The sequence below is a fragment of the Ursus arctos genome, unplaced genomic scaffold (assembly GCF_023065955.2).
Source record: "Ursus arctos isolate Adak ecotype North America unplaced genomic scaffold, UrsArc2.0 scaffold_7, whole genome shotgun sequence".
Classification (NCBI taxonomy): Eukaryota; Metazoa; Chordata; class Mammalia; order Carnivora; family Ursidae; genus Ursus; species Ursus arctos.
Window position 1 is genome coordinate 70023571 of NW_026623089.1, and position 14338 is coordinate 70037908.

The window sequence follows — 14338 nt, forward strand, 5'->3', positions numbered from 1 at the left end:
GGATGTGTACGCACTTCCTGTGCCACTGGTCAATGGGATGGAGGGAGATGTGTGTGTCAACGGGGGGGGGGGGGGGGGCTCCATCTCCTTCTACCAACAGAACTGGAGCCATCCCTCTCCTCCTTCCCTCCTCTACCTTCCAAGAATGGAGCTGAGTAAACCCCAAGGAAATCATTCTGAGGTGGTGTGGTGTGATCACCGGCCCCGTGGCTCTGGGTCACTGAGGTAACAGCAAATGTTCTTCTCCCCGCGAGGCTGGTCGCATATTTCTCCTCAGGCTCCTCCTGGGCCTGGCAACGAGCCTGAAGTCCTGTACACCCCAGGAGGAAGCCCTCTGAGAACACGGGAGAGGACGGGAGGAGGCTTTTCAGCCAGCAGGAAGATCTCTTTGGGGCTTTGGCTCTTCACATTCAAGGTGCAAGCCTTGGCGATTTTGTGGAAAATGCACGAGACTATTGTCCAGGTTTTGCAGAGTTTAAACCCAATGCCTGTTATGCCTGGTAACGTGACGTGGGGCCTGGGGCCCAAGCTGCCAGCATCGGGAGGTCTCTGCAGAGGGCTAAGCTGAGCCTATAACCAGGTCCCCATCCCCCCAGTCCGCAGTCTCGGTTTGGGGGCAGGGGGGCATTTCTGTCTTGTGCGGTTCTTTGTTTGTTTTGCTTTAATAACCCCTCTGGAGCGCCCCTCTCACTCCTAGCAGCCCTTCCTTGGCTGGGGAAGATTCCACGCGCACAGTGCAGGAGGGGAAAGCAAAATCCGCAAGGCTGTGAAGTCCTCACCAGAGCACAGGATCCAGGTTTGCAGAAGGCCTGGAAGCCCTGTGCCAGCCCCACGAGGCGGCCCAGGCCGCAGGGCAGGAGTCCAAATGGAGACAGAAGAGCCAGAGGCAGTAGCCGTCCTGTGGGCCCAGACTGTCCTTTCCAGCTCGGCCCTGGGCAGGTTATGGCTGCTTTAAGTCACTAGCAACATCAAGGAAGTGCCTTTGAATCTTGGCCTAGGGCTTGCGTTGGGTTTCCTCCAGAGGTTCGGCTGGAAGGGCTCAAGGATTGAAAGTTACCGCCTCTCAGTGCATTTCAACAGTAAGTCCAATTTTCTTCCATTCTGAAAATATTTGGATTTGGGCCCAGGCCAACAACCATATATAGTGAAGTGACAAAGGCTCAGAATGAGTCTGTCTGTGTCGTCCTGTCCTCATCAGGCCCACAATCCAGCACGGAGGTGGAAGAGCTGAAGTCAACAAAGGAACGAGAACCGTGACTGTGCTGCACGCTAGGATGAAACAGTGTCTCTTTCAGACAGACAGGCAGCGAAGGCCTTTCTGAGGAGGTGACGTTGAAGCTGAAACCTGGAATATTGGATAGTGAGGATTCCAGGGAAAGGGAGGGAATAGCCTGTGCAAAGGGCCTGAGGCAAGAGCGAAGACCTGAAGCTGTTCCAGAACGCCAGCAGGCCGATGGTGCTGGAAGAGGAGGGCGGTGTGGTGTGCGCCGTGGGCCCCACAGTGTGTGGCCTTCTGTCTAAACTCACTGGGGAGTGAAGCAGTGCCCGACCCTGAAACAGGCTTAAGATGATCGCTCTGGTCCTGTGTGGAGAGTAAGCTGAAGGGAAGACAGAGGAGCAGCCAAACAGGGGCGTCGTCAGGGGAGTTCACCCTCGAGAGGATGGCCCACCTCAGTCTGGGGGATGCCCAGAAGGCTGCCGGGAGGCAACACTACAGGAACTCAAGGAAGACGGCCACCGCACAGCGTTAGCTGGAAGAGGCGCGGCGTGGAGGGGAGGAGCAGCGGAGGGGAGGCAGGGAAGCCAGCCTGGGGGTCCGGGTCTGCCGCCGAGCTGAGGAACACGGCCTGGTCCCATGGGCAGCGGGGTCACATCGCGTCCAACTGTTCCCAGGTGGCCTCTGAGGTGTCCACGGGGGCTGACCTGGCTGGGGTTGGGGTCCTTGGGCCCAGAGGCCCGGGGCTGCTGGTGACGGTCACCCTGACAGCAATGGAGACTAAATGAAAGGGGCTGAAGCCTTTTGTATGTGAGGCGGGAGGTGTCCCCGCACTGCTGCTAGGACACCTCCCCTCCAAGCAGGGGTTAGGAGGCTACAGGCTCCAGACTCCAGCTTCCTTCCATTAAAGCCTCCTCCCACCTCGGGCCTCTGCCCCTGCTCTGAAAGATCTCCACACAGTGCGAGCGTCGGCGAGTGTTCGTGTTTGCGGTTACTACCGCCCACCCACCCTGCTGGCCACCACTACCCTGGCTGTGGGGTCCGCCCACGCCCACGCCGGGCGTCACAGCCTGTCTCCCCACCCCTCGTCCCGTCACCTGTTTGCACCAGATGATTTGTGTGGTGGTCAAAGTCGGCCCCAAGAAGCCAGGGCCTGGGGACGTGCGGGGCCCAGCAGGGCCGACTCCAGAGCAGGCCTGTGCTGAGGGGTCGGAGGGCCGAAGGGAAGCCAGGGCTTTCCGACAAGGCGCCAACAACAGTGTGGTGTCCCCGTGACAAGCGTGGACGCAGGAGGACACAGCCAAGCTCCAGCCATCGGGGTCCCTCCAAGAGGCAGGTTTGAGGAGCCCGGGAAGGGTCCCCCCAGAAACGCTGGAGTAGGTGTGGCGGTGAGCACTACCCCTGGGCCACTACATGAGCCAGCAGCATGCATCAGGGGTGGCGGGGGGGGGGGGGCATCCTTGCGTGAACCCACCCAAAACTCCTGCCCGAGCCTCCCAGGGCCACAGGGGCAGGGCAGCAGGGTAGGGACAACCTGATGGGACACCAAGGGTCCTGCAGAGGCCAATGGGGGCAGATAGGCTACGGTTCTTACTCTGACTGCAGCGACAACGTGACCTGGGACCATCTGAGTCAAATGTGCCCTCCCAGAGTGCAGGGACCTCTCCTCTCGTCCCTGGGCGGCCTCATCCCCCAGATGCCCCGGGATAGCGCTCACCCCAAATACCACATCCACGTGTGCTCCTCGGGGCTGCTCACATTCGTTAGACATCGCGTTTCGCTTTTTGGCTCAAAAAATGTCTGCCATACCTCCTTCTACTTCATTTTTTGCTAAGTTACAGCACAGAAGAGGCAATAATTATCTCCCGAGTGATTGATTAAGTGAATCACAGAAATACCTTTCAGGTGAATGACTGAAGACTTTTATTTAGAAGTAACTTTGCACTTGTCTTCGGTTCAGGGCCACACCATGGCCTCAGCTAGGCTGCAGCGTGTGACAAAGGGCAAGGTGTGCTTGTTTACCTGGAAACCCAGTGACCACAGAGCCGGTCCAAGAGTGGGTCCCTGACACCAGGCCCGAGCACACCAGTCCCCCGGGCCTGCAGGAACCACATGCCCAGCCTCATCGATTTTTCTTTTTCGCGTTGTTCGAAGCCTGATTTGCAGACTGACTTGTGGTTACGGTGAAAGAATCCTAAAAAGAATGAAGTCGAGATGATCCATTTTTAAGTCAGTGCCAAAGTCCTATCCCTTTGGCTAGGTCTGGTTTAGGGAATGTGGTATGAGAGACATATCAATGGAAGGAGTAAATACGGAAGGTTAAAAACTGTAAAGGTACTGATAAGGCTTATTAAGGCTTTCCCCCCGGATCCGCCGCTTATTAATGGGATCTCCGTCGACTGAAGTAGAATCTGTGAGTCACGCAGGACCAGCCCCATCCTCCTTCATCCCCTAATCCGGTTTTCCATCAGATTCTACTGATTTGGCCACATTTCCCGCTAACCTCTCAGTAGGACTGAGGACATCGCACTGCTGACGTCACTGGGTGGAGGTGGGAATGAAATGCCTCCATAAAGTGGACGGCGTACTTGCTAAAAGTTAGCAGATACTGTCAGGAAATGCCTGGTATCCGGCTCTGGACAATGAAAGACTGAATCTTTCCAGCCCCAGAAAAAGGAGACAAATTCCCAGCTTCCAAACCACGGAGTGTTCCTCGGGAAAGAAAAATGCAGAGAAACCGGTTTGTGCAGTTTGTTTGTTGGTTTGTTTTTGATGGGGGTGGGGAGGGGATGTGGGACAGAGACGGAGCCAAGGAGCCAATGGGGAAAGGGCTAAGGACTTGCACCTCCAAAGGTAACAGAGGGGTGCCTGGTTGGCTCAGTTGGGGTGGTGAGTCCGAGCCCCTCATTGGGTGTGGAGTTTACTCTAAAAAAGGGTAACAGAGATACCAATCTCAGAACATTCAAGTCCCAGGATAGGCGATGGCTATGTGGATTCAGGGGGATGTTGGATCCCCAAAAACCTTGGTCTTGGGGTTTGGTGGCAAGGTTTGCAAAGAGGGGAGAGGATGACCCTGAGGGACATCTCTGTGGATCCCACTCTCCAACCGGGAGACGGGGGGTCACCCACACAGGCTGGGCCATCGTAAGCCTGGAGCTCTTTGTAAGTTCTAAGCCAGACAATTGACTGAGCTAGACTTTCTAATCTACTGTTATTAGAAGGGGCTCGGTCATGATTTGTTTTCAAAAAATAAAGAAGGGTAAAATTTCTTACACTTGGGTGCTGTGAAGATACACATGATTTGTGTGTGACTGTTGCGATCAAAATAAAAATTCATTTTAAAAATCATGGAGTTTGTAGTAATTTTTTAGTCTAAAGGCATTTTCTCAATGTACTAAAAGTGCTATTGCTACTCTGTGAGACGCTGAGAGAATTTTTTTTTCTTATAAAATACGGATCCTCATTCCTGGTCCAGTTGAGAACGACTGGCTTATGGGTAAATCACACGGCTCAGAATTCCATCCATGCCAGGCTCTCTCGTTGGTCTCCCTGCCTCCTCTCCTGGCCTCCCCTGTGCCCTTGAGAGGGCAATGCTCATGTGTTCATTCATTCATTCCGCAATATTTGCTATGCCCCTGATCGCTCTCAAGAAAGAGCAGAGAGGACCCACAGACCCTGTTCTCCTGGAACAGACATGCCAGTCCCCTGACAAACCATGCTGCTTCACGCCTGCACGCTGTCCTTCCTTCCTGCTGAAGGGTCGGAGAGCGGGCTCCCCCACATGCCAAATAGCATGACCAGCTGGCACAGAAACCATCCTTTATCTGTCCGAATCCCTCCTAAAAGTCTAAGGCGGCCTGTGCTTTATGCACTGATGTATTTCCAGAACCCAGGCGTACACACAACCTGCACAGAGTGGGGCTCCTTAAAGTGGTGAAAACTGGCCTGAACATCGGCACGTACCTCTCTCATCCCAGATGTCGACCTGGCAGTTCTCAACCCAGGCTGCACATTAAAATCATCTGGGGAGCTTTCTAAAAAGCACCATGGCCGGCTTTCCTCCCCAGAGAATCTGATTTAATAGGTCAGGGTGGGGAAGAGGTTGGGGGGGGCAGGCATAGGTATTCTTTAAAAGCTCCCTAAGGGAAACAACTTACATAGAGGTACAAAAATAAAGGTCAAATGATCTGGTCTTTCAGAAATCTCCTGCCACTTTCATGGGCACATCGAGGGCGTGAACTAGGTCATCAGGACAATATGGAATTTCAAAGGCACCTCGCTACGGAGCCCCATCTTGCCACGTCACTCTGGGGCCCGTCTTCTGCCTGTGTCTGGGTTAGCACGGGCCAAAGCAAGGACAATGGTGCCAAGGGGCTTGGGAGTAGAGAGGCTTCTCCATTCCAAGGGGTAGGGATTCATGGCTGGCAGTGGGGGGGTGGGTCCATGTTGGTCTTCTTGATGCAAGGATCACCAGGGGGGTTTCCCCCCCACACTTGCCATCCCAGTAGGTACTTCTAGAACCTTCCAAGATGTGTGGCAGACAGTTCTCCATCTCAGAAAAGAGGGCCCCAAGAACATCACCTCCAGAATCCTGTGGGGTGACTCGTGTGAGGTGACAACCCCACTCCCGCAACTGTCCTGCTTCTCTCCCCGCCCCCAACAGCTGCAGTTTGGCTACGAAACATGTCTGTTGTGATTTCCCCTTTAGAGGGAATGAGTCAGGTCCTCTGAAGAAAAGGTGTTAAAAGAAGAAAAGTGTGTGTTCTCAATACCTCTTCCTTAGGAAAAATGTGATGCGGGTGGGAGAACCCACCACTGCTTTATTTCCATGGGTTTCTGCAGGGTGCAGACGCGGAAATTGGATAGTCGGCCTCCTGAGCAGACCGAGAACCTATGTCAGACTCCACAGCCAGGGGACAGAGCAGTAGGACATCTTAAAAGGAGCAAATAACAGAAAGGTTTCCCAAGCCCACACTCTGAGAAAATCTGCTCGGCAGTATGGACCCTGCATTATCCACGAACAACCACAAGGAAGGCTGTAACCCACTTTTCCTACTATCTCCTTCCTACCTCCCAAAACACCCTTTGAAAATCTAGTAAAGCATTAGCTATTTTCAGGATTTTCGCTCTTCTATGTTTTAACCCACATATTTCCTGCACACCTGAAGCCCGTTTCCATGTTGTGTACTGTTGAGCAGTGAACAACGGTCTGTAAGCTCAACAGAACATGTTATGCACTTGCGGGCCGATTATTCAGTCACCCTTCACTCCAGACCAAACGGCAATCACCGCAATCGGCATACGTTCCATAGGTTACTGCAAAAAACCCCTTGTGTCACTGCGTTGGACGCATAGACAGCATTCAACTAAAATTAGAGTCACGGGCCGGCTTCTCACCTGAATAAAATCCGGGTGCCATTGAGCTCACAGAGATAATTGTACTTCAAGATTTACAGCAGCGCCTCTCGTCTGGAATCTTCCTCAGCCCCGGCCACCCACCCCAGCCCCATCTCTTCCTCATTGGCCCTGAAGCCCACAAGGCTGCATTGAGAAATGATGAATCTAGAATACAGCATAATGGGAATTGCTGCTGTATTAGGAAAATGCCCTGGGAACCCTTGAAAAGCAGAGGGAATATATGATACATTTCTTTTATAATACCGAAAAAGGGCAGGCCTGCCCTAGAGTAAGGCTGTGGGGGTGCTGGAGGCAGGAAGCCCATCTGAGGGGAAGAGGCCTGCATTGGACTCCTCGTCTGGCCTAAACGCTCACCATGAATTGCCTTACCTAGAAGCAGCACTCCTGGAAAGTTAAGCCGCGTGGGGCCATGGCCAAGGGACGGAAGTGCCCGGCACACACTACACACCCCTTCCTTGTGTCAGGTCAATACTTAGCGTTATCGCCTGGGACAGTCCTACCGTTGACGTAAAGCTCAGGTTTTGTAGATGACCTGTGACCTGTTAGAGTTCCATCTCTGTTCTCCTGGCGTGAGGTCTCTGTCCTGCGTTAGGCTGGTCATTTCGTGTCAAATGGGGATCGTCGCACGTACTCCTACATGGCACTAAGAATCAAAAGGGAAATACGAATGGAGTATTGGAACTCCTCAGACGAGGGACATGGGCAAATTCACAGCGTTAGCCGCCTTAGTGGCCGAGCAATGGAACCAGAGCGCGGGGGAGAAAAGGTGCATTTGGGTGAGCTTACGGGTGGGCCTTAATGGTTTGGACTTAGGGCGCTATAGGTGTGAATAAATATGCTGAAAGCATTGGGGAGAGTGGATTCTCTGGGGTCCTCATCTCTTGCCTCTCATTCAGCAAGAAGGAAGGATGAAAGAGCTTCCAGTCTAATAACTGTGAAGACTTTAAACAAACAGATCAACATAGAAAACTACCCTTTTCTTTTCATGCAACCCTAAAGCCCACAGCAAGGGACGCAATGATAGCTTCGGCTGAATTACATTTCTTACTCCAATGGATCAGCCAGGTAACAGCAAAGAGCATCCAGAGGAAGAGAACCCCAGGGCTCTAAGCTCCTGTCTTTCCTTTGGCCACGTGCCTCGAAATGCTCTTGATTGTTAAGGACAGATGAGAGGCAGAAGGTGGCTCCTAAAATGGGACCTGCAGGTGACTCTTGTGCCTTTGAGGGGCCTGTAGCCCAGCTGACAAGAAAGACAGGAAACCCAAGGGGTACCAAATAACATAAGAAGTGCTACATGGGGGAGCTTGGGTGGCTCAGTTGGTTAAGCGTGTGCCCTCGGCTCAGGTCTTGCTCTCAGGGTCCTGGGATGGAGCCCCGTGTTGGGCTCCGTGCTCAGTGAGGAGCCTGCTTTCACTCTCTCCCTGCCCTTCCCCCAACTCATGCCACGTTCTCTTTCTCTCTCAAATCAATAAATAAAATCTTCAAAAAAAAAAAAAAAAAAGAACACTGTCCAAACAGGACAGGAAGCAGAAAGGAAGAGATTATCGGGTTGGCTGGAGAGGGGCAGGAAATTCTCCCTGGAATGAGGCAGCTGAGGTGAGTCTTCGAGAATCAGGAGAAGCTAGCAGGTGACCAGGACAGACGGGCAGGTCCAAAGGCCAGAGGCCCGTGGGAAGAGTAAGCAGTTTGGTAAGGCTGGAGCTCAGAGCCTGAGCTCAGAGGCTTACGTGTTTGGTGCTGGGCTCAGACCTCACATGTGGGTCTTGGGGGAGAGTGACATGATGGCAGTGTGTAGATTGTATATTTTTGAAAGATCCGACCAATTGCAATGTAGACGTGATCGGGAGGCAGAGCGGTGAGCAAAATAACTACAGACACTCCCAGAATACAGTAAGGATGATAAAGAGTTAAGAGTGGGTACAGGTTTTGGTGGGAAGATGATGACCTCACCCACTATACTGGGGCTGCAAGTTATCCACATGGAGATGTCTAGTATGTTTGGGGGAACCCTAACCCAAAGCTTTGTGAAGTGGTTTTGGCTAGAGATGAAAATCTGGGGCTCATTCAAATGCAGAGCTATGTGGGAGCCATAGTTAGGATTGGGGTACCGAGGTGGCACATGCAGCTGAAGGAGAGGAGGGGACCCAGGAGGCTGGGGGCCCCGATGTCAGCTAGACACGCAAGGTTCTATGAAAGGAAGAAAAGCAGAAGAACGTCGTAGCATGGACACCAAGGGAAGGAGGGAGTTCCAGTGTGAGGCAACCACTTCCGGTGTCAAATATTTGGGGAGGACTGAATAAGGTACATCCTGAAAAACGCCCTTCGGAATTGAGGCATTTGGAAGGTTCGTGGCAACGTGAGCAAGAACAGTGACAACGGAACCGGCACAGGTAAGGGAAGAAGCCAGTTTTCATTGGACTAGAAAGGAACAGGAAGGGACTAAGTGGAGACAGCAAGAAAGATACGTTATCTAGATCTTCCTAGACTCTCAATGGGGTTACTTCCCGATAAACCTATCGTAAGTTGAAAACACCCTGAGTGGAAAATGCACTGAATACACCTAACCTTTCAAACATCCTAGCTCAGGCCAGCCGACCTTAAATGTGTTCTGGACACTTCCATGAGCCCACGGTTGGCCAAAAGCATCTAACACAAAGCCTCTCTGATAATAAAGTGTTGACTGTCTGCACAACTGTGTGAATTCTGTCCTGAAAGTGAGAAACAGAACGGCTTGTGTGGGTGCCCAATGGCGGGAAGCGTATCTGTTGCTGGCCCTCGCGATCACGTAGCCCCCTGAGAGCTGAGGCCACCGCCCCGCTCAGGAGAGATGTCTGTACTGCTAGGCCAGGAAAAGATCCGAATTCAAAGTATGGTTTCCACTGAACACGTATTGTTTCCACACCATCATAAAGACGAAAAATCACAAGTCGAACCCTCATAGGTGGGGGACCATCTGTACTAGGAAGTGTTGAGAAGGCCGTGTGGACACTTAGCTCCTCTGTCTATACCCTGTGAAACTCCAATTATGCAACAGGCATTAACGCACCTTCAGTGGGACAGACAATCTGTTCAGCTCCGGGGGTACAAGCATAAACAAAACAAAGTCCATGTGCCCAGAGAGCTTTCCATCTACGGTTCCAGAGAGACACCTGGACACAGGCATCACAATGCAAAATAATACATTCTGGACAGAGCAGAGTCATTGTCTGGAGGGAAAAGACACCATCCTTCCTCTCAATGAGCTCACCATTGGGTTTGCCCACGGACAGCTGTAATATAGAAGAAAGAATAAGGCTTCCATAGAGGGGCGCTATACTCTGGGCACCCAGAAAAAAAGGCAAAATCAATTTTAAGTGGGTATTGAGGAAGATCTCCAAGAGAAGGGGGCATTGGATTCAAACCTTGGACAGCGGGTTGTAAGGTTAAGGGGACGGCAGGGATGATCCTTTCAGGCACGGGATGTAATAATTCAAGGAGTTTTCTGGAGGAACCTCCGGAGACAGTCTTAACGTAAAGGAGTAAGCATACAGAATGCATCTAGACCCCACAGTGAGGGGCGCCTGGGTGGCTCAGTCGGTTAAGTGTCTGACTCTCGGTTTTGGCTCAGGTCGTGATCTCAGGGTGCTGAGATCGAGCCCCATGTCAGGCTCCGAGCTCAGCGGGGAGTCTGCTGGAAATTCTCTCTCTCCCTCTGCTCCTCCCCGCTCGTGCCTGCTCTCTCTCTCTCAAATAACAAATAAATCAGTCTTTACAGCACAGAGTCAGACTTCTTGGAAAAGTTACTTAGATCGTGGCCCTGTCCCATCCTGTCGAATGACCCGGATCCAAGTTCCAGAGCTGCCCTTGGACGGAGGGCTGGCTCCACGCAGCACAGTCGGTGCTAACATCTCATCTTGCTAGGGGTCCGTCTCCGCGGCTCCCCGGCGAGGGCAGGGGCACGGGCCTGCCCTTTGTTTCTGTCCGTGCACGTCTGTGTGTGCACCCTCCGCCGTCTATCTGTATTCTTGTGACCTCTCCCCAGGGCTCCTCGGGCAATGATATCACACTGGCATCAGGAAAAATAAAACAAACACGTCGGTCCACGGTAGTTAGAGATAATTGAGGAAACCTGCAATAAACTCGTGCGTTCGGGTCTGGTTTGTGGTTCTATCACGAAGATCACGTATCCTCTCTCTTAAAAAGACCTCATGTCTTGATTTAAGTGTTCATTTTTGAAAACATTGTGCTGAAAATACTGCATAGAAATAGGGCCTTGGTACAAAACACAGGAACGTGGGGTTTAAGCATAGCTGGATAATTTTTAAAAATCATAGCCCAACTTCTAACGAAGGCAAGGGAGCTTAATTTAAACAAAAAAATGATTAGAGTTGACTACCAGTGTGTAAACAAGACCATAATTTAAAAATGTGATCCTCATTCTTTCCATTTGAGACATCATCCTGGTCTGAATTTCTAGCCCTGTTCTCTCTGTACAAGAGGCTTGGGGAGCTGAGGTTTTGGCTAAAAAGCAGCCACTTTTTTGGCAAACAGCAGGACAAAACACACAACAATCAAAATCAGCCTCGAAATTGGCCCAGAACATCAAGTAGGCCTGGACATGATGGTGTATTTTCAGGCACATATAAACTTGGCCTGCATTCTTCAGGGCGTGAGGCTGGCACCCCTCTGGATCAGTAAATAAGCTTTTTGAAAAGCCCAAACAAACCATAAGGAAATCCTGCATTTTGAAACAAAAGGTATAAAAGCTAAGTAAAGACACACACTGCCATTGTCCGCTTTGCCAGGATGTGAGCTGTGGCCTTGGGAGAAAGATGACAAGACGCCATAATTGCAGGGCCAAGACTCCAGGTCCCACGAAAACAAGACAAAAAATAGCGAGACAGAAGAAGTGCTCATGGGCTTTCGGCCAGGCCAGGAGAGAAAGAAGTCCAAGTGCAGCTCCATCCTGAACTTGTTTGAGAAATGGAGGCACCGGGGGAGGAAAACAAGAAAGAACAGCAGGACTAAGTTCAAGTTTTCAGGAAAAACACGAGGGCAGAAAGAGAAAAGAAAAAAAAAAAAAAAAAGGCAGAATAATATAATGCCAGCCAAAGGAACTGGGAAGAACCGGGTGTGTTTTTAAAAACGTGTTTGCTTTTTTCCCTCTCCCCCTCTTTTTTTTTGGTTCGGGGGAAGAGTATGGAAAAAGAAGAAGTAGGCCCATTTCATGAATGAAGGGGAAGTCGAAAGGTAAATGACTCCATATTAGCCGAGCTTTTAAACTGCTTTTTTTTTAATGATCTCTCTTTTTTTAAGATTTTATTTTTAAGTAATCTCTTCATCCAATGTGGGGCTCGAACTCATGACCCAGAGATCGAGTCGCATGCTCCACTGACTGAGCCAGGCAGGAGCCCCTAAAAAATTATCTTAATCAAGAAAAATAAAGATAAGGGGGAAGGACAAATGAAGATGCTGTCGATAACTATTTTTTTTTAAGATTTTATTTATTTGAGAGAGAGAGAGAGAGCATGAGCCGGGGGAAGGGCAGAGGGAGAGGGAGAAGCAGACTCCCCACTGAGCACAGAGCCTGATGTGGGGCTTGATTCCAGGACCCTGGGATCATGACCTGGGCTGAAGGCAGACGCTTAGACGCTTAAGCGACCGAGCCACCAGGTGACCTTCTGTCGATAAATGATTGATAAGGACATGTTAAGGGGGTATTTGGAGAAATTGAAGATAGGCAAATGGGAGGTTGAACTAACACACATTCCAGGGTATTTAATGGAACTAGCTAAAGAATTTACAAGAGCAAGGAGTCAGTTATTTTTGAATGTCATCCAGTATGCAGGGACACTGAGAACAGGTGTCTTAACATTATATCGCGTCTCATGTTAATATCACGCATGATAAATGCATTACTTGTTCTCCGAATCTGACATGTTAGCCTGGGTCTCATCTTTCCCTCCTCTCTCTATAGCAATGTGATAGAATTGACTGAAGCAAAAGACGCTTAAAATGCCTTTTGGTTTTAAATAGAAACAGAAACACGTCTCCCAATAAAAAAGAAGGGAACTGAGGCATTGGGGAACCGAGGGAATTGCTAAAGATCAAAGATCAAGTCAAAGATGAAGTTATGACCCATCGTCTAGAAGTCCGACATCTTCCAAAAGAAGGAAGAGCACAGAAGGCGACCTGGGTCTCTGGTGTTAATGCAGGCATGCCGTGGGGGGCGGGGCAGCTCACGTTTTAGCCAGAGCTGCTAGCATCGGGGAAGCCGCTACGGAAGCAAACCTCCTCCACCGCCATAGCTGGTTCTCGCCAGCCGTTTTCCTCCTCCAAGTACACTCAGCCAATGGCAGAACTAAAACTGTGGACACCAAGTCATTCTTTCACTCCCTTTCCCAAACACAATTCAGAAGGATCCTCGCTCTGCTTCGTGAGTTGCAGAATGAATCCGAGCCTGCCCTCTTACACCGCAGGGTCGAGAGAGGGGAGTGAGGTGTTTTACCGGTTTCTGCACATAGAGCAGACCAAGGGAGACATTAACCTCAGCCAGTGGTAACCGAACGCAGGCTTTTGAGGATTTAGGCGGTGAGGAGGTGAAGGTGGTCAGCGGGCGCCCCTACACACCTTATAAGGTCTCTCGCTGAACCACCCAGCACGGAGCTGGCAGACAACAGATGCAGACCCGTCCTGGATGGGTCTCTGGAGCCCCCTTCAGCTTCTGCCCCTCCAAACCGGCAGCGCCTCCCAGGCCTCCTGCGCCCACCTGTTCCCCAGCCCCAGCCTCCGGATCGAGAGCGGCGGCGGGGTCAGGCACGACCTGCCCGCTCAGGCGTGCTGGCGGATCAATGACAGTCAGCACAGAACAACCCGTGCCAGAGAAGGATGTCCTCTTCTGGGCTGACTCAGCTCGGACAGGAAGGCAGGGGCATCTGGCATTCGGTGAAGCCCTTGATTGCCCCTGACGAAATATTCACTGAAAATGGATTTGCGTTAGCCTGGGTCTCAGAAGGTCGCTCAGGTGGGATTTGAAAGGCAGAGGCACTGTGTCAACAAAGCCAAGTGATAAGCTGTTCGCCGTTTCTCTGCGCTCCTGTGTCCAACTGTGTACCACAGGGATCGGTTTTATATCTCTCTACAGATCGGTGTGTTTTTATGACAACCGTCTCTATAGCAACCAGGTGTCCAGACACTAAATGGATCTCAGGGATATTAAACCAGAGCCTGGTGCCGGAAGCCCACTCTGACGGCTGTTTCCCTGGGGCCGTTTCTGGTCGAGGGCTTCGGGGAGGGCTCAGGAGGTGTGGGGGGGCTCCCCCAAGGCCCAGCTCCACATGGGGACGGAGTGAGAGGAGAAGAGCCTTCTCTTTATCGTTTTTCCTAATGATCCAGAAGAAAGAGTGAACAGCAGGCAAACTCCACTCGCGCGGAACTAAATGGGGACGTGTTGCAAACACCAGAGAGACTGGAGAAATTATGTCAAATGGCCATGAAAGAAATAACCAAGCGAGAATTGTCCTGGAAAGGCCTGAGTTGGCACGTCTGGGGGCCAATATTCCAAAATGAGGTGTATGAGACTTACAGTGCAGGAATTGAGGAAATCAGGGTGGGGGGTGAGAAAGACGACGGTGAAGCTTAAAACAGGGAAACCACACAGGAGCGCAGCGCGAAGGTCTCGAGGCTCTGGTTGGGCCGAGATCCCAGTCAGGGGAATGAGCTCCC